We start from the raw sequence: 26,847 nt of genomic DNA on the forward strand, positions 1-26,847 counted from the left end.
ATTTGTTATGTGAAGAGACAGTTTTGAGAAACGAGATGCAACAGTTTAAAGACCAGTGGTGGAGACACAGCCATATCAAGTGACAGCTTCTTTCTTGTACCAGCTGAAACCTCTTTCTACCTTCCTCTTGCTTGAGTGACAACTGACCATGTCAGTAATGACAGATGTGTGTGTGTGTGTGACAGTCACAACTGTGTCTTTTCAGACACAGCGAGAGACCTTTACCCTCGTATTATTAGAATTGTGAAAATTTAATTTTACACAAGACTTCAAAATTATTTAAAGCACTGTCCCAAGAACTTAATACATGTATAATGTGCATACTCCTAATTATAGCCTTCTGAGGGGGTCATAATGAGGCCCATGAGTCACATCTGGGAGAAGTGAGAGAGGTCTGCCCGGACAATCAGAAGCAAACCTGACATCTAACTATATCCTTCAAGAAACCACCCCCCCCCACCATCTCAAAAATTTTATCCCAGAATTGTTCCTGTCTAAATGAAATACAGGGACAAAGAGTGGAGCAGAGACAGAAGGAAAGGCAATCCAGAGAACGCCTCACCTAAGGATCCATCCCATCTGCAGACATCAAGCCCAGACACGATTGCTGATGCCAAGAAGTGCTTGCTGACAGGAGCCTGGTGTAGCTGTCCCCTGTGTAGCTCTGCCAGAACCTGATCAATATACATGTGGATGCTTGTGGCCAACCATGGAACTAAGCATGGGGACCCCAATGGAGGAGTTAGGGGAAGGATTGAAGCAACTGAAGGGGTTTGCAACCCCATAGGAAGAACAACTATCAACTAACTGGACCCTCCAGACCTCCCAGGGATTAATCACCAACCAAAGAGTACACATGGAAAGACTCATGGCTCCAGCTACATATGTAGCAGAGGATTGCCTTATTTGACATCAATGGGAGGGGAGGCCCTTGGGTCCTGTGAAAGTTCGATGCCCTAGTGTAGGGGAATGCCAGGGCGGTGAGGTGGGAGTTGGTGGGTGGGGGAGCACCCTCATAGAAGCAGGGGGAGGGAGGACGGGATGGGGGTTTGCATAGGGGAAAGGGATAACATTTGAAATGTAAGTGAATAAAATAACCAATAATAAAAAAGAAACATTCTATTTTCCAGTCTTTTGGGGGGGGCAGTTCTCAAGAATGTCCTCTCCTTGTGTCAGCCACACCCATAAGGACCAGGCTATTTGGGAACGAGAGTAGTATTTAAAGAGATCCAGTCACCTTTCATCTGAAGGTGAGTTTGCCTGTGAGCTGTTATTATCATCATTAGACAGATAGGAAGATGAGAGCTAAGAGGTCAGTTAAGAGCAATTGTGATAGGGATGGAATGGAGGCCCCAGCAGAAGCCCCAGCCTCAGGTCTAATTGCATGGAAGCTGCTGACATCAGGAATCACTTCCTACACAGATCTGAGGAGGCAGTAAAGTATGCCGAAGGGGAAGCATGCAAGAAAAGCTGAAAACAAAACCCTTTGCTAATAGTAACCACAGTTATAAGGTAACAGAGGCAAAAGATTTTGTGTATTTATTCCAGTTTCCCTAACGTGGCAGATGATACATTCCTGTGTGCACAGTCACCACCCTGGTGTTGTTAGTATTAACTAGATAAACTATTTGAGATCCTCCTGGAAGCCAGAACTCTTGCAAGGAACCAGAGACTGATGGTGCCACACTTCTGGCTGTAAGGAACCAACAGTTCTAAGGGTAAAGTTGAGTAAGAGGACAACATCTAGTTAACCCTAAGTGGCATCTCTTCCCAAGGGTGAGGCCTTGGTTGCTCCTCCAAGTGAAGAGCTCTGGAGTGAAGAGCTGTACCAGGCTTTAGGCTGGCATGTGCTTGTCCTTAGGAACACCTGGTCTTTGATTTTAATTAAAGCAAGAGGGAAAATTGGTGAAGTATTTCCATCTGGGAGAAAAGAAATTTGAACTATTGATCGATCTTCACAAATTCACAGCTCCTAAAAATCTCTTAAAGTATCTTCTGCTGATGTTGCGACCCATCGGGGCAGGAGAGGGAAATCAAAACCAAGATGTTCCCACTCTTACTAAGTGATATCCTTTATGAGAGAGAGAGAGAGAGAGAGAGAGAGAGAGAGAGCTCAGTGTGGTTTTGAATTTGCTTTATGGCAAGGGAAAAGGAAAAAAAGAGGAGACTAGAGAAGAGAGATGAAAAGCACGACAGAGAGCCAGTGTGCTGTTGAGATGGCTCAGTTAATAACCTGCTTGCTGAGCAAACACCACAACCTAAATTTCATCCTCTTCACTCACACAGAAAGCTGGGTGTGGTGGCGTTTGCTCGGAATCCAGTGCTGGGGAGGTGGAGACGGGAAGATCTCTGGGGCTTGCGGCCAAGCAGCCAAGCCTATGGTGAGCCCCAAATACCAAGATACTACACTGTTTCGACCCGACAAGTTGGATTCCTGAGGAGTGACACCCGGGGTTGATCTCTGGGCTCCACGTGGATGTGCACACATGTGCATGGATATCTGTACATAGACATGCACAGGTTAACACTACCAACACCTTCACATACCCACATATGCACACACACACACACACACACACACACACACACACACACAGAGACAGAGAGAGACAGAGAGAGACAGAGAGAGACAGACAGAGAGAGAGAGACTGAGACTGACTACAGGGAATGTGAAGGGACAGACCAGGCTTGGAGAGTCTTGGAAGAGGGATCTCAGTGATTTCCAAGTGTCGTAATGGACTCAAACTTCTCCTGTCATGCCCTTATGGCCACCACTGTCCCCACTGTACTTTGAAATTCTAATTAGCCAATTAATCACTGTTCACAACCACCAAAGTTCACCAAAGGGAAAATTATGCTCTGGGGTGGTCGAGAAAGTTGTGTCATCCTTTGTCTAGATGAACCCAAATCAAATCAGCTGTGCAGCTAAAGGATCCAGGTCGATTTCAGAAGGAAACATTTCCAGGAAAAAAAAATCCAAAACAAAATGTGTTGCTTAAAAATCACAATTATTATCTGTACCCTAAAATCTTGGCCCACAGAAGGATTTATTTCTACTTTCCCTTTCTTGTATTTAAAATCTTTTTTCTTCCTTGAACTCAGTTACACAAATGGGAGGAGACATTAAGTCCAGCACCAGGCAAATTCTGCTTAGGTTTTGTCATGTTAATACAAGCCACAATGAACGTAAAAATTTTATTTTTAGATTTAACCTTGTAAATTGGCCCAAAAGCAATTTTTTACTTCCAGCTGATTTATTTGAAGAAAACTTGCTCAGATTTATTGGGTCTGTTAATAAAAAAAAAAAGTTAAATGACCTCCCGTAGCTTCTGCTGCTATTTATTGATCTTTTTCAAATTTAGCAAGCGATTCAATCTGCAGAAAGGCGTGTTGAATGGAATGGATTTCGAATCTAAAAATGAAATGAACATTTAGAAAGCATTTCCAAGTCCAAGGAAGTAGCTGTAATAAATGAGAACAAATTAAATTCACATCAGTGGTAAAAAAATTTGAGGGATTTTATTTTAATGGTGGACTCCACAGAACTTGTTTATTGGATATAGGATCTATTGACCACTTTCAAGTAGTCATCTTGTAGAATGCATGGCCTTGGCTCTGAGTGAAGGGCCCATCATAATCCATCATGGTAACTCCCCTTTCAGAGACTGCACTTTGAGAAATCACTTCTGCAGCTATATGGGTAATTTCCCTTCTGCTGCCCCCATTCAGCGCCTAAAATGACTGTAACTGCCACAGGAGGCAAGCAGAAGACCACCACTAAGACTGGAATCCATACCCTCTAAAATACACGTGAAAGTTTAACCCTAATCTTTGGCTATTAAAAAATGGGGCTTTAAGAGCAATTGCTGTTCTTCCAGAGGACCCTGGTTGGGTTCCTAGCACTCATATGGCAGATCACAACCATCATGTAACCCAACTCCCAGGGAATCTTATGCCTTCCTTAAGGCTCTGCATATATGCATGTGTATATTTATGGCAGACAAACACTCATACACCAAAATTAAAAATAAATCTTTTTTTAAAAGCAGTTGTATGATGGTTTCACCCTGATGGGTTAGCTTAATGGTTGCAGAAGTGCTGGAGAGAACCAGTTGAGGCCTCTGGCTTTTCTCCCCTTCTTCCACACGAGTACTTACACCCATTCCTTTCTTGCCCGTTGTTTCTCTCTCATTTAAGGACACAAAGTTCAAAATATACCATCTTGGAGAAGAGATGGGGTCCTGACCAGATGCTGAATCTGTGGATGCTTTGACGTAAGACTTTCCAGCATCCAGAACTGTGAGGAATAAACTTCTATTTTCATGTTCTATTTCTTATTTCACCTTTGTTGTAGTTGCCAGTATTGGCCACACTCCCATCTACTTCTGACTCTATCTCTGTTTCTGTGTCTCTCTGTCTCTCTCTGTCTCTGTCTCTGTCTCTGTCTCTGTCTCTGTCTCTCTCTCTCTCTCTCTCTCTCTCTCTCTCTGTATCATATGCATGGGTACATCCTAGAGGTGGGAAGAGGACATAAGGAGCCTGTCTCAGCACTTCCTTTTTTCTGTATTACTTTGAGACAGGACTGAATCTGGACTTAAGCTCCAGTCAGCAAGCCCCAGTGACCTTATTGCCTCAGCTTTTTACAGCATTGGAGCTGTAAGTATATGTGGGCTACACCCAGTTGTTGGGGGGTTGGTCTGGTGCTAGTATATATTCAAAGGCTAAATTCTGTACCCTAAGACCTGATTTCCCCAAGATGAGCAGATTTCCATAGACTCCAACCTTTGTTGTATAAACCTTGCTCCCCAGGTTAAAACCTTGGTTAAATAAAAATGGTTATATCCAGTATTGGGGAGAATAGAGAGAGGTAGAGTTTGAGGAAAGGAAGAGAAGACGGAGAGAACAGGAGGTCTCTATGAGTCCTGATGGATGAGTAGCCTGTGCTGGAGTGAACTGCCTCCTCAGGACACCAGACTGCTGGAGCAGAAATACTTCAGACAGCAAACACTTGGGGAGCACAGCTGGGGAAGTAGCAGCCTAGCATTAGAGAATTAGATTAGGGGTCATCCCCAATAATTGTGCAGAGTCTAATCAATAAACCATAGTTTCAGTCTCATTCATTAGAAGCTAGATGGAGATAAGCATACTTCATATTATTTTACACCTAGTCTTTCCTCTGGGTGCTGTGGATTGAACGTAGGACCTCATGTTTGTAGAGCGGGTGCTTGTGTCCACTCAGCTATCTCTCCAACCATGCACCAGGCAGTGTGGATTCATTGCAACTGAAAGGTCCAGGACTCCCCAGAAAGGGGGTCCACTTAAGTCACAGGATAGCACGCACCCAAAGGACACATGAGAGACCGTCTTGCTGTAAAGTACATGAGGTGGTTTATTAAATCAGAGCTCTGGGCCAGCCCATATCCCCATATCTCACATAGGGGATAGAGGGACTGACCTCGTGGCTCAGGGGTCTAGCGCTTATATATGGGCGGGGTAGGGAAAAAGCGAACTTTCGCGCGGGTGCACAGGATTGGTTGTTTTACCTTTTTTGAACACTAGTAGGCCGTACCATGGGGCAGGGTGTAGTTCTTCCCTTGGCCAGTCAGTTTCTGGGATGTTCTTAACAGGCCTTTGTCCTGTAACTCCCCCTCCTCTGTAACTAATTAGATGGACCCAAACCTGCTGGCAGGTGCTTTTCTGCCCAAGGTTTAAGGCAAAATTTTACCCATATTTCATAAGATGGCCTTTATAATTTTTCACTCTACACAACCTCCTGTCTTCTCAAGCATACCTCTCCTCTGACCGGTGACCCAGTCGATCCCTTTAGTCTGCAGCTTTAAGGTAAGTTTTAAACAATGAAGCTTTGCTATGGCTCTTCCCTTTGCTTATTCTCTCTCTGAACAACCTCCTTTCCACCCCCAGACTTCTCCTTTTTTTCCATAGCTCACTGCTCTTTTCTCATCTCAGACTTCACAGTATTAAAGCTGAACTCACTACCATTTCCAAAATGTGCTCTGATGTCTAGTCCAGAGCGCTGCTGCTGTTTACCTGCCTTGCAAAAGGAGGAGGCCTTGTGAATGTTTTCTCCATCCTCACTGCACATGGTGGCACATATCTTGAATTACCCTAGACATCCAGGAGGATAGTAAGCTTACTGTGTACTATAGGAGTCCCCAGAACCTAGTTGGAGTCTCTCTGGGAGCTGGGGTGGGAAGAACTGTTCTAATCGGAAAGCTGGCAGTCATCCCAAATAGCTCTGCCTCCCTCCCTCCCTCCTCACAGGTGTCCTCTTGACCTTATTTTTCACCCGGTGACTCATGGCTGGGAGGCTCAGGTGCAGGTTTGCTGGCTATACTCCTCTTTCTTTTCTATGCTAAGCTTTAGCTGGATCAAATCCCAGCCTCCAGTTCGCCTTCTCTTGTAACTGCTCACACTGTTACCCTATATGTCTTTCCAAAATACATATACAGTAATGCATTTCTCTATCCCCTTACTGGCTTTTCCCGGCTCTCAGATGAAAGCTTGAACTTTTCAGACAGCCTACTGCACTGTCAGGTCTACTGATATCTCCTCTGTTTATGACTCTGTGTTTGTTATTATCTCCTTCTCCGAACCAAAGCAAACAAACTCTCCTTAGTAATATTTGGTTCCTCTATATGGTGCCTACAACACTGTACATTCTTCCCATCCATCCATCCATCCATCCATCCATCCATCCATCCATTCTGTATCTACAGAATACCAACTACATCTCTGAAACTGTTCTATGCACCAGGGAGACACAAATTAAGCAGTCTTTACTTCCTCAAATAGAATCCTAAAAAGATAAGAGAAAAAAATACACAAATACACCAAGAAGAGAATAGACTAGTATAAGAGCATCACACAGAGCTGGGAGACACTCCAGTTCAGGGATGTGGATAAGTCAGATGAACAAAGAAATGATTGATGAGGAAGACAGGGTCACACGCAAATATATGAGAAGTTTCCTGACTTTAAAAATTCCTGAAGAGGGGGCCGGAGAGATAGTGAAGCAGTTAAGAGCACTGACTGCTCTTGCAGAGGTTCTGAGTTCAATTCCCAGCAACCACATGGTGGCTCACAACCATCTGTAATGGGATCTGATGCCCTCTTCTGGTGTGTCTGAAGACAGCTATAATTGAACTCATATACATTAAATAAATAAATAAATAAATAAATAAATAAATCTTTTAAAAAAAGATTTCTGAAGAGGAACAAAAATACTTGAGGGCTTGTCAGAGGTAGGCCAGCCTTCTGACCGCTGAAAGAAGAGATGGTGGCAGGGACAATACGATATATAACAACACTGGCTACAGTAGAAGGAAGGACATTGGAGAAAGAGTTTTATTGAATAGCTAACTAAGGCTGGCCCAGCATTTGCAATCTTCTTGCCTCTTGACTACTTTAACTATAGGATGCAGCCTTTTTAAAAGTTTTTTATTATTATTATTATTATTATTATTATTATTATTATTATTATTATTTTAAAGGTACATTTAGAGTGTGTACTGGGAAAGGGGACTCAGTGCATATCTAGATGTCAGGAACAACTTTCTTTCCATCACATGGGTCCTGGGGAATCGAACTTAGGATATCAGCTTGGTGGCATATGCCCTTGCCCACAGACCTGTCTCACCAGTCCTTATCTGTACTTGTGTTGCCAGCATAGTGTCTTAGTAAATCATTGAACTGGTCTGTAAGTGGAGGAAGAAAAGGGAGAAGTGAACTGTAGCTGAGGTGGTCAGGGTCTATTTCATGGTGAAAGTGAGCTTTGATGTGTAACTCTAAAGGCGGTATAATTCCAATGGTACAGATAGAAAGACAGAGAAGCAAGCCCCTAGCATTCACAAGCCCAGGGCAGAAAGCCATACGAAGGCCACATACTTCCTACCTAGTATTTTAAAGTTGCAAGTCAAACTACAGACTTTTGTAAAGTATGTTCTGTTTTGAGTTACAAATTATGTTGACAAACTGTTATTACATGGCCTGTTATTTTCCTTTGAAGATGCCTCGTAGCACTGGGTTCAGATCTAGACGCCTTAAAATCTTCAGTATTTTGAAATTCGGCAGTGGAATGGGAAAACCAGCCCCAGAGTGAAGGATGCCCTCTACTTTCTCACAGTTACCTTGCACTGTAGGAACCTTAAAACCATACATGTGACTATCCTGGTTGTCTTAGTCACTATTCTATTGCTGCCCAACTCACGGACCTTTGGTACTGGCTAATTAATCATTTCTGTTTGAAATAGATAAGAAGCCTACTGCAGTTGTCATTTAATCTGTATAAGCAGAAAAATTCTCAAACAAATGAAAGTAAGCATTTAATTGGGGAATACTTACTGTTTCAAAGGCTTAGACCATTATTATCATGGCTAAGAACAGGGCAGGGTGGCCCACAAGAAGGGTGGGGGGCTTGGCCTGGCATGGGCTTTTTGAAACTTCAAAGCCTACCCCCAGTGACACTTTTCTAACAACAAGGCCACACCCCCTAAGCCTTCTAATCTTATCAAAAAGTTCCACTCCCTAGTGACTAAGCATTCAACTATGCAAGCCTATGGGGGCCGTTCTTATTCAAACCACCACCAGACCAGTCTACAAATCTAAGCTCATTTCCCCACCTCACAGGCCAAAAGGGCAAACCACCTCTGCAGCAAATGCTCTCATTTTCAAGAATGAAGCTAGACCAAAGAATGTAGACTCCCTGGGAGCACAGCTCCCGGGCCTGCCATGGTTCTTCACTGTAAAGGGAGGGTCAGCAGCTGGAAAGGGTCTGACTCTGATGTGTAGAATTCGTGGGGACACAGCAGCAAAAGCAAGGAGGACAAAGTTATTGTAAAATTTGAAGAATAAAGTTACCACAACTAAAAACAGAGAGAAAAGGGCTGGTGGAATTTCTACACAGTGAGTCTAATTGATTCAATGTAGCAGAGATGGAAACACTGAGCCAAAGATATTTATACAAATTGAATGCGGCAGGGTTGCTCATTTTCTGGTAACTATTACCCTCTGTACGCAGAGACAAGCCAGAGTTTCTCTCTAGCTGCGGCTCTCAATCCTTTCGATCCCTTTCAGGGTCGAACTACTGTTTTCACAGAGGTTACATATTAGATATTCTTCATATCATACATTTACATTATGATTCATAACGGTAGCAAAATTACAGTTAATGAAGCAGCAGCAAAATAATTGTATGGTTGGGAGGGGTCACCACAACATGAAGAACTATATGTTAAAGAGCCGACGAATTAGGAAGGCTGAGAACCGTTACCTTTCCACCCTCCACGAGGATGCTGCTTACCTCTGGTTATGAGAATACTGCTTACCTCTGGTTCTAAGTCATTTCATTTGGGGTTGGGAGCAGAATGCTGCCAAGATAGTAATAATATAATGATAAAGAGAGCAGAAGGAAATGGTAAACAACTTTTTTTTTTTTTTTTTTTGAGTCAAACACACTCGTCATGGTCAGATAAGGTGAAATATGTCATGCAGAAATGGAAGAGGTTGTTGCCAGGGCAGAGAAGACTCCAAGCTGCCTGGATTCCAACCCTGTTTTGCCTCGCACCATCTGTGTGAACTGGAAAGTCAGGGGCAGAATTCCTTCCAAATTCCTGCCGGATTGGGTCTGTTTACTGTCTAGATAAGAGTGCTGGGCAAAAGCAGGAGGCTACTCTCTACGGTGCCAGCGCCAGGCTCTGCCTGCCATGTCAGGGAGGCAAAGACAGAGCCTTTGCCTGCAGAAAGCAGATCCCCGCGCCCACTCAGAAGCCCTGGGATGGCTGTCCTCGAAATGAATCAGAAATTCAAGGGAATTTTTCACTAAACACTGGGCCTATAGTTGGTGTGACTAAAGAAAAAAAAAGTTTTATATTTTCCATATTGGAACTTGGCAGCGCCATCCCCAGCTCTTGTTCTGAAGTCGGGCGGGACCTCATCAGGACCATCTGTGGTCACGTGCTAACTATCCGCTTCCCACTGGTTTCTTTCTCCTCATCCTCCTTCCATGGTTGCTTGGCAGCTGAGTTTGTTTTTCATCTTAATCACGGCATACAGTTTCAAGCAGATGTTTTTTTAAAAGTGCTTGACTTTTAAGCAGAGTGTTTGCAGTGGCCTCTTGACAGAGTCTCTGCTGCTCTCAACCCTGAATCTGCCTTGCAAATCAGGGCCTTGGGGGGTGCGGGGTGGCCTGGGAACAGAGGTCTTCAGAGCAGTGAGTGCACAAGACCTTTGTTGGTTTTCTCGGGGCTGGCAGTTCTTAAGGCTGCCCTGCAGGCATCTTAGCATACTGGGCTTGTCTAGCTGTTTCTTGAGCCAAACAAGCTAAGGGCAGGCCCAAGGGCTGGCAGCCGGTATGTTCCAAAGACCTGCGTTTGGACCCTCCAGCTTATTTCGGCTGATCTTGGACAGACAAAATTTTATCATAGGTTATTGTGTAAGGATGGATGAACGATGAGAAAGCTGCTTGCTTCAGGAAATGACCCTTAGCTATTGAGGGTTATGCAGTGAGCCCTTAAAACTTACCAAATAACAGTCTTATGCCTGCCTAGAAGTTGCTTTTTTTTTTTTTTTAATTGTGTGTAGGGAAACGTGTGTGCCATGGAAATTGGTTCTTATTCTACCACATGGGTTTGGGGGCTGGAACATCAGGCCTAGGCACTTGTGTCTTTTACCCACTAAGCCATCTCTTGTATCCTATGTCTAGATTTAAATATCCTATGCTGGCATCATTTGCTATCACTGTGTTATGGACAAGGCTCAGACACATTAAGTAAGGCTGCTCAAGCCATACAATGGCCTGGTGGTTGTGGAGTTTTGCTACAGAGCTGAGGGTTTCTCCCAGATAAATGCTTTTCAACACTTTTTTTCTTTTTTTCTCTTTCTTTTTTCTTTCTTTTCTTTTTTTTTTTTTTTTTTTTTTAACTTCACTATGCTATCATCCCGCCCTGGGGGAAGCCATGAGTATTTTCATGAGAAAGACAAGTCAGAACATGAGGATTAGAGTCAGATCATGGAGAAAAAGGCTGGTTTCTGGGGCTGACACAGGGGCCTACATCTTGACCTGTTTCCCTTTAAAGGGGGGTGTATGTGTTCCTACCTTCCCTAACCAGTGCTGAACCAGCTCAACATGGTCACCTAATAGGACCATCCCAAGGCAATAATGAGCTTCCTGACTCCAGCCCACTGTTTTTTTGTTTATGTTCCTGGTATTATAACAACAATATCACTTGACGATATAAGTAATCCAATATACTTCTTTGGCTTTTTTACCTCTCTAGCCACAAGACTTATAATAATAAAGCATTACCAAAATGAATAAATACTACAAGTCTAATCTGCACAAGCATAAGGAAGCAGAGAAGGACAAGTAAACAAGAAAATTGGGCATTTTTTCAAAAGAAAACAAAGTGGTCGGAAGGAAAACAAAACAAACCAAACCAAAAAAACAGCTAAAAAGTGGTAGAAGCAGCCGGGGAAATTAATACTGCAAATCCCCCCCATGCCTTTTGCATTCTGCAGTTACTGTCTGCAGTTACGTGTTATAAGGTATTACTGGTTGAAGAGCTGCCAAGAAAAGTCTTTTTAAATAGGTGTTTTTTCTTAGTCCAGCACATTTCTTAATGCCACAGAGAAGCCGGGTTTACATCTTCACTCAAGATGTAAAGTGTTCGTGTAAAGCGTTTGTATCTTCATGAAGACTGCTCTTCTCTCTAGAGAACCAAAGTGTAAGAACCCTCAATACTGGGTAGTTTTTTTCTTGGTAGTGTGGAAGTTCTTCATGCACGCCAGGCAAGGACTCCATCTGCAGTGAGCTAGACTCCTAGACTTGCGGTTAGCTTTTACTAAATCAAGTCACAAACGCCCATTTATCTCTCTTTAAAACATAGACGTAGGTTTTATCTCTTCTCTTCTAGAACCTCTGTCTCTGTGTGAAATCTATTTTGAGATTTTATGCATTTCCCCCCAAAAACACATTTTGCACACATTGGCCAGAAGGGGAAATGTATCGATGGGGCTTCCTACTGGTTACTTGATAAGATAGTGTTTTAGGCTCAAAGCTACTTGAGGCTGACAGAAACATCAGGGAGGCTGCCCTCCTGGTGGCAGGACCCCCTCAGTGTTTTCAGCAGAGCAGGATACACCCGACAGAATCCCCATGGGAACCAGGCATCTTTCTGCCTGCCTAACTCTCTGGAATGGTTTGTTGTGGGACCAGTCTTTTCAAGTCTGTCTTTGATGAGCATGGACTAGGGTATGATGGGACTGGGGCTTGATGTGCAGGCAGGTGCCAGCAGAGTACGTTAGCTTTTTTTTTTTTTTTTTTTTGTCTCCCTGTTAGTGGAAACACTTGGAGCCTATAGGCTGTGCTATAAGTCCCAAGGGGATGCTGTTCATAATGGAGGCTGGAAATCTTACCTGTTGGGTCAAGCACCATGGTCATAGGACAGTTGTTCTCTCTCTTTCTATGTGTCCATTTACTACTATCTCTGGGCTGAGAAAAATCTCAAGCAGACATCTTGGTATATTTCAGGAGTTGGTTGAATTAGGCCTCAGGATTGTTAGAGATGGATCTTGTGAGACAATAGAGTTGTCAATTCATTAACGAGCAAAGGGGCTCACAACAGCAAAGCCATTTTGAACCAGCAAAAAAAGAAAAGAAAAAGAAAAAAACCCCTGAAAGCATGTTCTGTGGATTACCACAGTTATTGCTAGAACTCTTCTTTGGTGTAATAGTATCTTTAATCCTAGAGAATTATGCCCAGAGAGATGAAGTACTGGATCTATGATCATGTAACTGAAAAGTGATGAGTTCAAGACCAAATCCAAGTAGTATTTTTTCCAGAGCCCCAAAACTGTAATCAGTTTTTGCTAAATTTATTTATCAGTTAATTTTATATATTAACAGGAGGCATTGAAGGGGATATTACATTACATTGAGGTCCATATAAAAAGGAACATGTCAGTTCATTGCATGAAAATTTCTGTTTCTTTTTTTTTTTCAACAAACTTCACATTTTTATATGCTTGCACCATCAGTTTCTAGCAATTATCAACCTCAAACATCAGAAGTGGTTTGGCCCAGAGTCACAAGCCATGGATACCCTTGTCAGAGAGAAAGCTAGCCAGGATGCATTGCAGTTGGTGTAGAGTGACAGAGCTGTCACAAAGGTAGTCACCTAAAAAACAGAACCTGCCACTGTTCAGGGTTTCTGAGCCGGGGGTTGTTTTCCCAAACTGGCTAATGACACATACACATATTCCCTTCTAGTCACCATCTCCACCCCCTCCCCTTGGGATCAGGCTATCACCAAAATCAAAACAGAGTTATAAACAGGCCAGGAAACATCAAGTTTTCAAACATAATGGCTTACAACCTGAGTAAATTAAAAGAGCAAGGTGAGATGGGGGAGGGGACACACGGGGAGTGTGTGCAGAATGAAGCAGAAGGTTAAGATGCCAGCTGGAGGTCCTTTATAGTTGGGCCTTGACAGTGGCTTGAAAGTTTTAGTGTTGCTGAAGATGAGAGGGAATTTGTGGAAGAAAGCTGAATTCTGGAATGGGAGTAGACAAACGAAAATGGCAAGATTTTAGGACTAAACACGGTTTCAAATGTAATTCCTGTCTTGGGACTGGTCAGTTGCTTGATTATAAGGGGGCTGTTGAATAGTGCTTAAAATATAGGTGGACAAATGTCACCTAATTCCCCCCTCTAACCTCTCTGAACATGCTCTCTCACAAGCCTACCCCCACCTCTTGGCCACCTTTGGCCAGGGAATTCCAGGGTTCTATAGCAATTATATTCAAATAGAATAACTGAGTTACAGGAATAGAAATTAATTTCACTCTTGAGAGTTGGTTTCTGCTATTAATATTTTCATGGCAAATGCAATCCTTCTCTAAAGGCCAAGAACTGAGAGCCTCATTTGGGACTCCTGGACAGAATCCCCTAGAACAGAGTGTGTCGAACTTGAACTGTGGGTTTGTATGTGGTCTCTTTCTTGTGGAGAGGATTCATTGTTCTCAGAAGGTCCATGGGGGGAATCTGAGACTCCTTTAGGGCTTTAGACTCAGATGTCCTCTTGTGTCTCTAAAAGATCTTAGAGTTTCAAGGAAATTCCATTTTACTCTGGATCAGCATTTGTAGTTTTCTGATAGCTGGAGGCTGGAGCTCGGAAGGCTTAAAAGAAAGAACACTCCCAAACAACTGAAGAAAGACCACAGCACATGAGCAGGAGGTATGACTTACCTAGAAGTCTCTCCACCCATATTCCCGTGTACCTTTCAGGGGCCTCTGCTTGCTGCTGTGGGCTCCCCATTGTCACAATGCATGCCATAGGCTATGAAGCTTGGTGTAAATATTTGAGGGGGTCAATCTTTGCAACATTAATTTCTATAAGTTGTGGGATCTTGGCTAAATTTATCCCCACATCCACTCCCTCCCCCAGTCTGTAAGATGATTCCTGTCTCTGGGAGGGGAATCAGAGAGAGAAAACAAGAGGGTACTAGGGGTAAATATAATTAAAAATAGACTATGTATACATATGCAAATGTTATAACAGAACCTGTTATTATATATAAATGATAAATACCTTAAAAAGAAAGGGCAATACCACAAAAAAGTGCTGAAACATAAAACCTCTTCTTAATATTAATTTGCCTAGGGCCAGCCAGAAGACACTTGCTGCCAAGCCTGACCACTAAAGTTCAGTCCCCAGGACTTGCACAGTGGAAGGAGAGAACCAATTCCAGCAAGTTGTCCTCAAAAGGACACCAAGTCCTTTTTTTGTCCAGCAAGTACACCTCCACACATGTGCTGTGTCATACGTGCACCACCCACCTACACCAGACAAAATAAATGAATGTAAAAACATAATTTCCTGGATACAGATAAAATACAAGCAGTGTTTTATTTTTACCATTTTATGTAAAAAAATGAAAAGTAACATTTTATCATGGAATGTGTTTTATGAATTGATAGGTTTCTGGACTCTTTCCTCCCCAGGTACTAGGAGATAAAACTCATTAACACCTTCATTTCGGTCAACCTAACTGTGGTGCCTCAGAACACTGGGGAAAGCTCTCTTATTTCAAAATAAAAAAATGTAGTATGTCTAAGAAGAAACAGAAAAAGATATCTCTTGCCTCTTAGGAATTAGTGAGAGGGCCTGGGAGATGGCTCAAGAGCACAGGGCTCTGTGCCTCACAACTGCCTGTAACTCCAGCCCTGGGGGATCTGATGCCTTCTGGCCTCTGAGGGCATCTGCACACCTGTGGTGCACACTAACTCATGCAGGCAGGCACACACACACACACACACACACACACACACACACACACACACACAAAGGAATAAGTAACTTTTAAAAACCCGAGGCTAAAATGAAGCAACAGTGCTGGGGTCCAGCCTCGACACAGTGTTGCTGGGGTCCAGCCTCGACACAGGACCGGAGTTCCCAACTGGAAGCAGGGATACACGGAAGACACATAAATATACACAGACTACTTTTTGGGTACGAGCTGACGGGCAAGTTTTCAAAGCTTTGAGTTTCTCTCTCTCCCCTCTCTCGCTCATTCACTCGCAGCTTGAGGCTGCACACACTCTGTGTTCTCCTGTGCTCTCTGCTTTTCTCCTGTGCGCTTTTCTTTTCTTGAACTCCCACACTCCTACACACCTCTGTGCGTTTCCCTCTCACTCTCACACCCATCTCACATACACCTCACACACACCACATGCACTCTCCTTTCGCTCACACACACCCTCCATACACACTTCACATTCTCTCTTCCTCACTCTCACATTCTCTCTTCACTCACTCTTCACACGTTCTTCTCATGCTCTCTCTCCTTTTTCTTGCCCCAGTCTTCTATTGATACTCCAAAAATCAGGTAGAAAAAAAGACACTGTATAGTCATTGCCAAATCAAATTCAAAAGAATAACCACGTCCCACAAAGAATGAAGAATCACAATTGTTCCCAAAGTTTCAAGCTTCCCTATTCCCAGGCCTGTGGCCAAAATAATAATAATTTTAAACATCATTATTTAAACTTTAACTTTTAACTTATTATACTTCAGAGCTCCGAGCTCCTCCGAGGTCAGCTACTTGCATTTTCCTGTGAAGCTCTGATGATCAATGACAGGGGCAAAGCTGTCAGGCAGTGGCCAGAAAGAATCAAGTTAACCCTTAACTCAATAGTTTCACTAGTTTTCTACTTCTATGCATTGCACACAATGACTCTCCTAAGAGTCTCAGTGTTTAGATTTAGTTTTATAAGATTTTATGTATTCTATACTTCCTTATCTAGGAACCACTCTTAAATGTTATGCAAAACTTATTTCATAACTTCAATAGATTTTTCCTTTCTTGGGGTCCCAGTGTTGGCTCTATTTCATTTTCTAATAATCTCTTCAAACTTTCTTTGCAAGTCAAACATGAATCTGGAACTACCATTGTGCAGTTATTGCACTGTTTCCCAGATGAGAGCACACAGCATGCACCTGGGCCATTAGGACTGTGCTGTGCTGTGCCCCGTGCCTCAATTTTTAATTGTTTAAGAATCGTTACATCAAGGAACATCTAGTTTCACAGAATTCACCAAAGCAGAAGGAGAAAGAAGTAAGAAAGTCAGATATACTAGAATAATTATGCACACCAAGGGCAACTGGAAAACAGTCACGCACAAATTAAATCTATACAGCCGTTGTCCAGGGCTAAGGTTAGGAGAAATGAGAACAACTGTTTTTTAAAGAGCTGCCTCGCGCTACTGAGATGTCTCCATCCCGGCCTACTGCAGGCAGTCCGTTATTTCAGATGGTGGGTCTCCTGGAGGGATGTGTCTCCTGCTTCTCAGGGTCCTGGACACCATCCTCTTTATGAGGAGCTGCCATGGGCTTCTGAGATGTCTCCATCCCAGCCTACTGCAGGCAGTCCTTGTCATTGTATGCTGTCCCCAGCACAACAAGAAACTACATGCTAGAAACACAATTCCCTCTCTCAAACTCTGAGGCTTATATATTCTTAGAAATTCAGCCTTTGGGGTTCTGTGGCTATAGACCTGTCTTCTCTCCCTCCCCCTCCTCTTCCACCCCTCCCTCCCTGTCCCCCCCTCTCTAACTCTCCCTCTTTCTCTCTCTCCCTCTCTGTCAAATTCCCTTCCTCCCTCCCTCCCTCCCTCCTTCCCTCCCTCCCTCTGTGTGTGTGTGTCTACATTTAAAGCTTTCTATTTATTTAATTTCTGAAGTCAGTACACATTATTATTATATTAAGGCTTTAATATAGTCTCTTCACACAGCTGTATCATCAGCCTTATTTCCAGCTGCCCCTTCCCGTATGCAGTTCCACTTCATTCCCCCAACCAAGCTCGTTCCCTTTCTGCCCCAGGTTCTCCCTTTCTGCTTTTCCTTTATACATAACTCATTTCCTCTCTTTCCCTCCTCCCTGAAGAGTTCTTTCTCTTCTCTCATGATCCCTTTCCTAGTTTCATCTCCTACCAACACACCAACACACACATAAATATACACACATACTTTCAAATAATCTACCACGTATATATTTAATATTATTATCATCACCCATAATCAGGTATCTACATGTTTTTGTAGCATGTTTTGTATGGATGTGCACACGATTCATACGAACCCATATGGTTTTGCTCTACAAAGGAATGAGTCAATATTACAGAGAGACTACATCAATAAGGTCAGGTTTTCCATCCAAAACGTTGCTTTGAATTTGCCTCAAATGCTCTGGATTGATAAAAAGCAATTGCAGACTTATCTTTTCTCCATGACTGCTGCTTGAAGCCTGATCCTTTGTCAATATAGAATCAGCAAATCCTGCTTGTCCTCACATCCGTCTCCCAAGGCACCAGTGCTGGCTTGTCTTATGGCTGGACCTGCCACCTGCAGATAGTTCTCACCTTCAAGTTCATTCTGTGCTCCGCTCCACCCGTCCTGTGGCCCCTCTCGTCCTGAGGCTCTGTATTCTTCACCTTGTCCTAAACTCCCAATTCCTTGGCACAGCCCCTCTATTCCAGAGACCTTGAGCCACCCATGATGCCTTCCAGGCTATGAAAGCTACTTCTAGTGATGCAGTTGGTTCACTGGTTAGAGGAACATTCTTCCCGAGGGATGAGAGGGGACATTCCTCAGCCCCATTCAGGTGTGCCTGAGACCTACTTCCCAGCAACTGTCAGTGACGCAGTAAAGCCACTTGAGGACAGTGCTTCTAGCTCCTTTCCCCCACCCCCCACCCCCGTACACCCTCCGCAGACTGCCCCAGAGAAGGAATGTGGGTGTTGCCATCAAGATGACAGGTAAGTGTGACATGTTCAGTAGTGTGGTGGCACTCACAACAGATGGCAGCTGTCACAGCCACTTGCATTGCACTATACCACTGCAGAAGTCTCCAAGAGCAACAAAAGCATGGAAAAGCATGCTTCCCCCATATGCTGTAACCCCAGGTTAGTTACTTGGAAATTTCTGGGGCCTTATGTAGTCTAGGTCTGTGTGAGATAACTCACAGAGCTACCCCAGGACCTATGCACCTAGAACGTTTCCAGAGTTTTCTTTTAGCCGTGCAGGGGACCTCTGAAGAGTATGGACATGTTCCCTCTTGGCATTTTTGTTTAAGCATAGCATGAGGCTCAAGGCAAATGGCTGAAAAAAAAAAAACCCATTGATTGATTAAATGAATGAAGTATGCAATTGTTTCTGTACTTAGTGGCATGGCTTCAATTCTCTTTCTTCCCATGAGATGGCACACTAGGGTGATGGTGCTTGAACAGAAGTAGCTTCAGGTCCAAAGCCATCCATTTTCCTCCAGTGTGGATAAGAGACAACTCCAAATGTGATTGCTCTAAGCTCAGTAATACTTTCTATTTAATGGTCTCTCCCTCTCCCTCCCTCTCCCTCCCTCTCCCTCCCTCTCCCTCCCTCTCCCTCCCTCTCCCTCCCTCTCCCTCCCTCTCCCTCCCTCTCCCTCCCTCTCCTTCCCTCTCCCTCCCTCTCCTTCCCTCTCCCTCCCTCTCCTTCCCTCTCCCTCCCTCCCTCTCCCTCTCCCTCTCCCTCTCCCTCTCCCTCTCCCTCTCCCTCTCCCTCTCCCTCTCCCTCTCCCTCTCCCACTCTCCCTCTCCCACTCTCTCTCTCTCTCCTTCTCTCTCTTTCTCCCCTTCCTCTCTTCCTCCCTGCCTCCCTCTCCCTCTCCCTCCCTGCTTCCCTCTCTCTCCCCCTCCTTCTCTCTCTTTCTCCCCTTCCTCTCTTCCTCCCTGCCTCCCTCTCCCTCTCCCTCCCTGCTTCCCTCTCTCTCCCCCCTCCTTCTCTCTCTTTCTCCCCTTCCTCTCTTCCTCCCTGCCTCCCTCTCCCTCTCCCTCCCTGCTTCCCTCTCTCTCTCCCTCCCAGCCTCCCTTTCTTCCTCCCCCCTTACTTTCTCTCTTGAACAAGGGTTTCTAGTAGCTGAGGCTGGCCTCCAAGTTCATAAGTACCTGAAGATGGCTTTGAAACCCTGATTCTTCTGCCTCTACCTCCCCAGTGCTCTGGTCACAGGTGTGTACCGCCATGCTGCGAATAGAACCCAGGTTCTGTGCATTTTAGGCACGCACTCGAGGTCAGCTAAGCTATGTCTCCAGCAAGAACTTTTAACTATAGAGTAATCACAGTCACTGCTTCCTTTTTCTGTCTAAGTAGAATAAAAACAAAGGCAGCTTCCAAGAGCAATTATTGTGAACAGAATCCAAATAAAAGAAGAAATCAGAGGGGAGGAGGAGTGGAAGTTATATGGGATGAAAAGGGAGGCATCTTTACTATTCTGACAGGTATAATAACACAGCTACGGCTAGGACTATACAAGGCTCCAGGAAAACATGGCTTCTGGAGGCCTTTGTATGGCAAGGTCAAGGGGCCTTGCACAGTGACCTTGGGCAAGCACAAAGTCACAAAGTAGGTAGTAAGGATATGGAAATTCTTTGCAGTTTGCCTGTGTGATCCAATACTTCTTGCAGGATTCAAGAACAGTTGTATACTTAATTTAGAGAAGCCAAGTGAAATGTCTCTGAGTTTCTGGTTTCTGGCTATTCTCTTTTTATTTTATTTAACGTAAGCTCAAAATTTCCCTAGGTCTAGTAATCTCTGATGGTGATGGTGATGGTGTGTGTGTGTGTGTGTGTGTGTGTGTATAAGCTAGGAGCAAGAAGCCGCAGTTTCTCATTAACATTTCAGTCACAGGAGAGGAATTTGGCTGTGAGATGGTGGCATATTAAGGAACAGCTCCTCAAAAAAAAAAAAAAAAAAAAAATGCACCTTGTGAATTCGTCTTGAATCATCTGACATTTGATTTGCTGTGAATCAAAATTCAGGCGATGTATATCTCTGCATTAGTTTCTATTAGTATTAATGGGCAACACGCATGTATATCAACACACACATTAGTGAGGCCGGCTCCCTGAAGGGTTTCTGCTTCGGGGTGAGGGCGACTATCATTTGCACATTCGTTACAGTGGAAATGGAACCGTGCCTACTAAAAACTGTTCCACGCTTTGTGCTCAGCTGGAAAAGGCTCCTTTTTTTTTTTTTTCTTTTTCTTTTTTTTTCTTAAAACACAGCAAGTAAAGAGTCTCATCAAAAATGGTCACAACATTATTATTATCAATAATTCACTATTTAGGATTTATTATTTATTTATCAGCTGTGTTCAGTGAGTTTCAGTGTTGTAGAAAAAAAGGCATCTGATAGCACTTTCAGAATTAATTAATGTTTTTGTGACACTGGGGATTGGACGTTGGTGCTCCTGTGCTCATGCATACAGATGAAGTGTTCTACCAGTGAGCTCTACTCCTGGTTGTAAAAAGCACTATTATTATTATTATTATTATTATTATTATTTTGAGACAGGATCTCATGTAGCCTAGGCTGGCCTTGCACTTTTTATGTAGCTGAGTGGTAGAAAACTAGCCTAGGATGTGAAAGGCTCTGGATTCTATCTAGTAGGAAAAAAAAAAAAACATAAAAAGATGAAGGAACCATGCTTGGTAGTGATTGGTTGATGCAGTGAGGTAGTTCAGAAAGAAAGAACTAAATGGTTCCAGAAAAGACATTATTCCAGTCCACAAGGCAAGAAACAGCTAAAATTACCCGTTCTACTTATTTCTTGGATGAAGGGAAGTTCAAGTCAAATTCAAGGCACCGAAGATGCCACAACTTGTTAGCATTGTGTCTGTGACAGTGATTTCCATTGACAAGAAAAGACCCGAAGTTTCTAAATGTCTTAACCCACTAGAGGGCTGTTACTTACAAACACGAACATCTAGACCCCTCAGCGTTCACTGTACTGTATTGTCTGCTCCAATGTACCCCTCACACACCTATCTACCCTTCACACACACCTGACAGCTGCCATCTACAAGGCTTTTATCTGAATAGTGAGAAGTGGCTGTTCCCAGTTCTGCTCAGGATGTCAATCCTACAGAACCAGCAGAGGAAGAAGGACTAAGTCCTTGGCTTCCCTTTTGTCAGTGGGGGAAGTATTTTGGAAAGTCCTGTGCTATTGTGTTGGCTAGCAGTTATGGTTTGAATGTGGTCCCCTAATATTCGTCAAACTAAATTCCTGGGTTATTATTAGTTTTACAAGGCTGGAAACTTACTCCAACCACAATGTTTTACAGTTGAAGTTTGGTGGCTTCATAAGCACAAAGAAGACACAGACACACACACACACACAGACACACACACCCGCATGCACGCATGCATGCACGTACGCACGCACGCACGCACACACGCACGCACGCGCCCATGCTTCCTCTGTTTTGCCTTGTGATGCTCTGTGTTCTCTTGGAAATCCTCCAGCACTAAGACCGTAAGCACATGAGTTTTTTTTAAGGTTAGTTTTGTAGCTCGAAGGTGGGTTGGCTGCCTACCATATGTAATGTCTTTGTTTTGGTCCCCAGCGTTACAGATGTGAATTTTAATTCTTATGCCCCCCAAAACTGTAAGGCAAAAATAAACCTGTTTTTTAATATAAAGCCACCTGCCTTAGTTTTAGTTACAGTAATGCCAATGTTGGATCATTTTCATGATCTAAAACCAGCAAGTAGATACCATGAGTGGTCAATATCAGCTCCCTCATGATCATAATCATCAATATTTGTATGTGTGTGTCTTTGTAAGTACATGGATAGCAGAGAACTACTTTGTGAGATTGGTTCTCTCTTTCCCATTTATATGGGTTCTGGAGATTGAATTCAGGCCATCAGTCTTGTTTGGCAACTGTCTTTGCCCACTGAGCCCTCACTGTCCTTCAGACAGAGATTTTGAACTTAGGAAGAATGTTATGAGAAAGAAAAAAAAAACCAAAAACCTCAGCATGTAAGGTGTCCTGTATGACATGCTAACTGCTTACTACATGCTAGAATTGAACTTTAAATAAATTAAAACCATATAAAAGGAACAATTTAGTTCTCCTCTCACAGTGGCCACATCTAAGATAGAATCTAGGGCAGTGGTTCTCAACTTTCTAATGCCGAATCCCTTTAGTACAGTTCCCCATGTTGTGGAGAACCCCCTACCCTCAACCGTAAAAAGATTTCCTTGCTATTTCCTAGCTTTAATCTTGCTACTGCTATGAATTGGAATGTAAGTATTGGATACACAGGATATTCAGATATGTGATCCTTGTGCATGTCCAGAACCACAAGTTGAGAACCATCACTCTAGGGACATGTACTAGTGGGTCCCAGATGGACCAGTGCAGAGGTGAGATGTTTCCATCCACACGGGGAGGGATACTCTTGGAACTTTGGGAAGGGCTGTCCTGTTGGGAAATGGTGGAGCCAGAATTGTGTCAGTGAGTGGTGGCCTCCAGGGGAATCTGGTCTGCTCAGTTGTTGTCCAGTTGGGCAGGTCTGGCTGGTTCTTCTGTTTTAGAGCAGGGGTGGCTGTCAGTGGGCAGACTTGGAGTAAATAAACATCTCTAACCAGGGTGGAATGCTTTCAGACAGGGGTAGAACCAGTCTCTAACAACCAACAGACTAGGCACAGGGGAGACACACTCCAGTTAGTTGCATCATGAATAAACAGAACTAGATAAAATAGACATGCATTCACTTCAAATTTCTAGTGATTGGGGTTTTCGACTTACGGCAGCTGATATTCATCTTACTCTGGTAAAAAACTTAAAAAAAAAAAAAGTAGTTATCCTAACTGTGAAGTAGAAAGCTCTAAAGTCACCCTGGATGAAATCTAGGAGAGGTGAAATGAAGTCTATGAATGTTTAGACTTTAAGGTGAAACTCACTGGTAACACTCTTGGATAGCATTGGTGACATGCTGGGCTTGAGTCTCAGCATTATAAACAAAAACAAACAAATAAATCAAAAATTTGTAAGCGTAGTTCACAAAACCTGAAGTTTGAGGGTCAGTGATGTAATGTGTAAGAGGTGTTTCTGTGAGGGGGTCAAACTATCTTTAGGGTGCTCTGAGCTCAGTGCTAAAGCCCCACAATGTTTTAGAGGACCATGAAAAGGTATCAATTTCATGTTACAGTATTAAAGGCAATATTTCATATAAATGTCGTTTTTACACGAACATAATTGTATATGTATAATATATGTATATATGTACATATGTATATATGTACATATTATAGCAAAAGGGGTCTACAGATGTGCAAGTGTCTAGGGTTCTTGGAAACCATAAATGCCTATCACTCAGTGTCTTGGAGGGAACCTTGAGGTCATGGAACACAGAAGGCTCAGCTTGTGCAGCGTCACCACCAGGGGGCGTGCTGGGGCAGTTGTATTTGAACAGACCACTCCACCAGAGGACAATAAAAAAACGGCCTCATTTCTAGTATGTGCTCAAGCTTCCAGTGACATGAGCTCAGCTGTGGGTGAGAAAACAGGGTGCCCAGGTCACCAGGCTGAAGCATGTGGGACTAGTGCCTGCTCAGATTGTCACTACCTGCTCTCAGGACTGGTTGGGGAGTTAGTTGTCAGGGCTGCACATACAGGGTAAGGTTTTTCTGGGGACAGGGGAGGGGCAATAACACACAAACATTGGGGACTTAAGTCATTTACTGTTAAGAAGGCATATGAGTATACATATCCTTACAGTCACATCATGGGGATCTAGGGACAGTTACCATGTGGTCTCAATCAAGCTGCTTGTGATTAAAGAGGCATAGACATGAGAAACACACACACACAAACACACACACACACACACACACACACACGCATACACATAAACACATACTCAGAGAAATGGGGGGGGATTGTGAATACAAAATGTGACTTGGGAATGATGTCATAGATTCCTTTTGGGGGAAAAGCAGCCTATGAAACAATTACACCATCTTTCCTGCAGGCAAAGGCTGATGGGAAACAGACAGCAAGGCCACACTGAAGTCAATGTCAACACCTCTTCCCGTGGACTGCAGACGACCCGTGTCATTCTGTGCTGGAAGAATGTGCTTACAGGCTCAGTGTATGAACCTGTCCTATGAGAGCCTATATTTGCTCTCTTGTTGCCATGTGAGGCCAAGGACATTGAAAAATGACCCTATTATAACTTCTGATAAAAGCAGCAGCTACTTAGAGGATCAACCAATAAACACCCGAAGAAGACAAATGGCTCCAAGAAGAAGACTGATGTCAGTTGGAAATTAGGAACACCTGCTGTGGGGAGCCCTGAACAAAGCATACAGCACAGAGATTCGCCAATTCCAGGCTCATGGCTCACCATTGATTTGGGTCACCTGACTGCTCGTCTTGGGGAAAAAGTCAATCACTTATACATGAAAGCAACTTGAAAATGGTGACCCGTCCTACAAATGCTTGTCATTATGACAAAACCATCTGAAATGGAAAATCAGAGTAATTTTATGTAATACTCTCACTTGGGCTACAAGCCTTAGAGCTTTTGAACAGAATTATTTTTTATGGTCTAAATATAGACTCAGCAAAAAAAACTATTAAAAAAAAAAAGCCCTCAGCTTTTAGGGGTATTCAAGGTTATTTCTTAGGGACTTAAACAAGCCCTGTAGATATTTTTTTTTCTTGTGAAACTTGGTCTATTTTATACTGTTGATTGTAGCAGTTTCTACGATAGCATCCAGCATGTATCCCACAAATTGCCTCCTTCTTAATCTCAAGGGTTTCGGCAAACCACACTTAAATGGCCTGGAAAAAGCATTATCCCACATTTTCCATTACGTCAGAGTCTTGGCAAGTGGGCCCGGGGAATGGTGGTGGTGGTGGTGGTGGTGGTGGTGGTAATCACTGGTTACCTCAGCGTCCCCACGTTTCTGATTAACCACAGATACACAATGTGGTTCAGCCATGGAGAAGGCCATAGTGGTGAGCTCACAAGACAGGTCGGACATTTGCTGTGATTTTTGTGGCAGCTGTCATTAGTCAACAATATCCAAACTGAGACCTTCAGCTGCCAACGGCTTTGAATAGAACATGTTCTGGGTCCCAGAGTAGAAGGGGGACCAGCTAAGATGGGATAGAGTCCAATGACAGTCTCTCTGTTAGACAGAATAAGAGTGGATAGAAAAATAGGCTTTTGAGAAGTTAATGAAGAGCCTAGTTGTGAACGGAAGCGATTGGAACGTACGCTTCTAGCAAGGAAATAGCTAGCCCACAATAGCATGCAATAGTTAGCCCATTTTTTTTTTTTTTTTTTTTTTTTTACTCCTTGAAAACTCTCACATTCTGCAGCAGCTGCTACTGTTTGGATTATGAATAGCAATAAGCCATATGGCATGACAGAAACAAATCACACATATTTTCACATGGACAAATATTATTATTCCCAAACATAAACACGTCCGTATAAGTGGTTTTTTTTTTCCCTCCTGGGAGGAATACAGTTCCTGATCTCAGTTATGAGAAGATGACTCTGTACGTGTCAAAATCACCTGCCAAATTTATTATCATAACAACAACCCCACACATGCTCTCCCCGTGCCTTCCTTTCCTTATTTGTCATCAGGCTCACTCAGGGTGGTGGCAGCAACGTAGAAAGGAAGGAAGGAGAAGACGGGGAGGAGCAGGGGAAAGCACAGCTGTAGAAGAGGCTCCACGCTGTCCCTCGCTCTGCCCTTAGCTGTCTTCACTCTCATAATGAAACAGCGTGCTTGCCTGGGAATGATCACAAGAAACATCCAGCTGCCAAGCACTGGGAGGTGAAGCTGGAGAAGGTTTGATGGAGCCGCTGAGACTTGTCTACACCGGGCTTTGGAAGCATCTCTTACTGCTTAGTTAGTAGTTTTTTTTTTTTTTTTTTTTTTTTTTTTTTTTTTTTTTTTTTTTTTTTTATAGAGTCTCGTTTCTATAGCTCAGGTTTTTCTGGAACTCAATATGTAGTCAAGGCTGGCTTTAAACTCATGGTAATCCTCCTGCATCATACTCCCAAGAGTTGAAATTTCAAATATGATTTGTAGCTCCCTGGGATTTCCAGCATACTTAGCTAAAATCTTTCTCTTCTTCTGATTTTATTTCAAAGGTTTCAAGGGCAGTGTCTGCAAAAGACAATATAGGTCTCATCTCTGTGTGTGTGAGTTCATGTGTGTGCAGTTGCAACCGCAAGTAGATGCATGTGCATATGTGTGTGCACACATAGGGCTGCCGTTCTTTAGTTGTCATTCACCTTAATTTTTGAGATAAGGTCTCTCCTTGGCCTGAGACTCCCTGAGAAGGCTACGCCAGCTGGGAAGTGAGCTGCAGAGGTACACCTCTCTTTGCCCAGTGTTGGCATTCTAAACACACGCCATCATGCTGGGCTGTTTTCATCTAGGTTCTGGGGGAGGGGGTTCAGGTCCTCATGCTTGCAAGGGA

At 43.5% G+C, this 26,847-nt stretch overlaps 1 long non-coding RNA gene across 2 annotated transcripts; it reads left to right on the forward strand.

The window, feature by feature from the left end:
* The first annotated feature begins 807 nt into the window (after positions 1-807).
* LOC143440148 (uncharacterized) lies at positions 808-24,961 on the forward strand. Of its 2 annotated transcripts, XR_013108013.1 has the most exons (6): positions 808-1,250; positions 2,287-2,381; positions 4,198-4,274; positions 4,581-4,656; positions 5,787-5,841; positions 24,371-24,961. It is a non-coding gene; the product is annotated as an uncharacterized LOC143440148 (long non-coding RNA). The 2 variants fall into 2 exon arrangements; XR_013108014.1 differs by lacking the exon at positions 5,787-5,841.
* The last annotated feature ends 1,886 nt before the right edge of the window (positions 24,962-26,847 follow it).

This window comes from Arvicanthis niloticus, chromosome 28 (assembly GCF_011762505.2).
Source record: "Arvicanthis niloticus isolate mArvNil1 chromosome 28, mArvNil1.pat.X, whole genome shotgun sequence".
NCBI lineage: Eukaryota > Metazoa > Chordata > Mammalia > Rodentia > Muridae > Arvicanthis > Arvicanthis niloticus.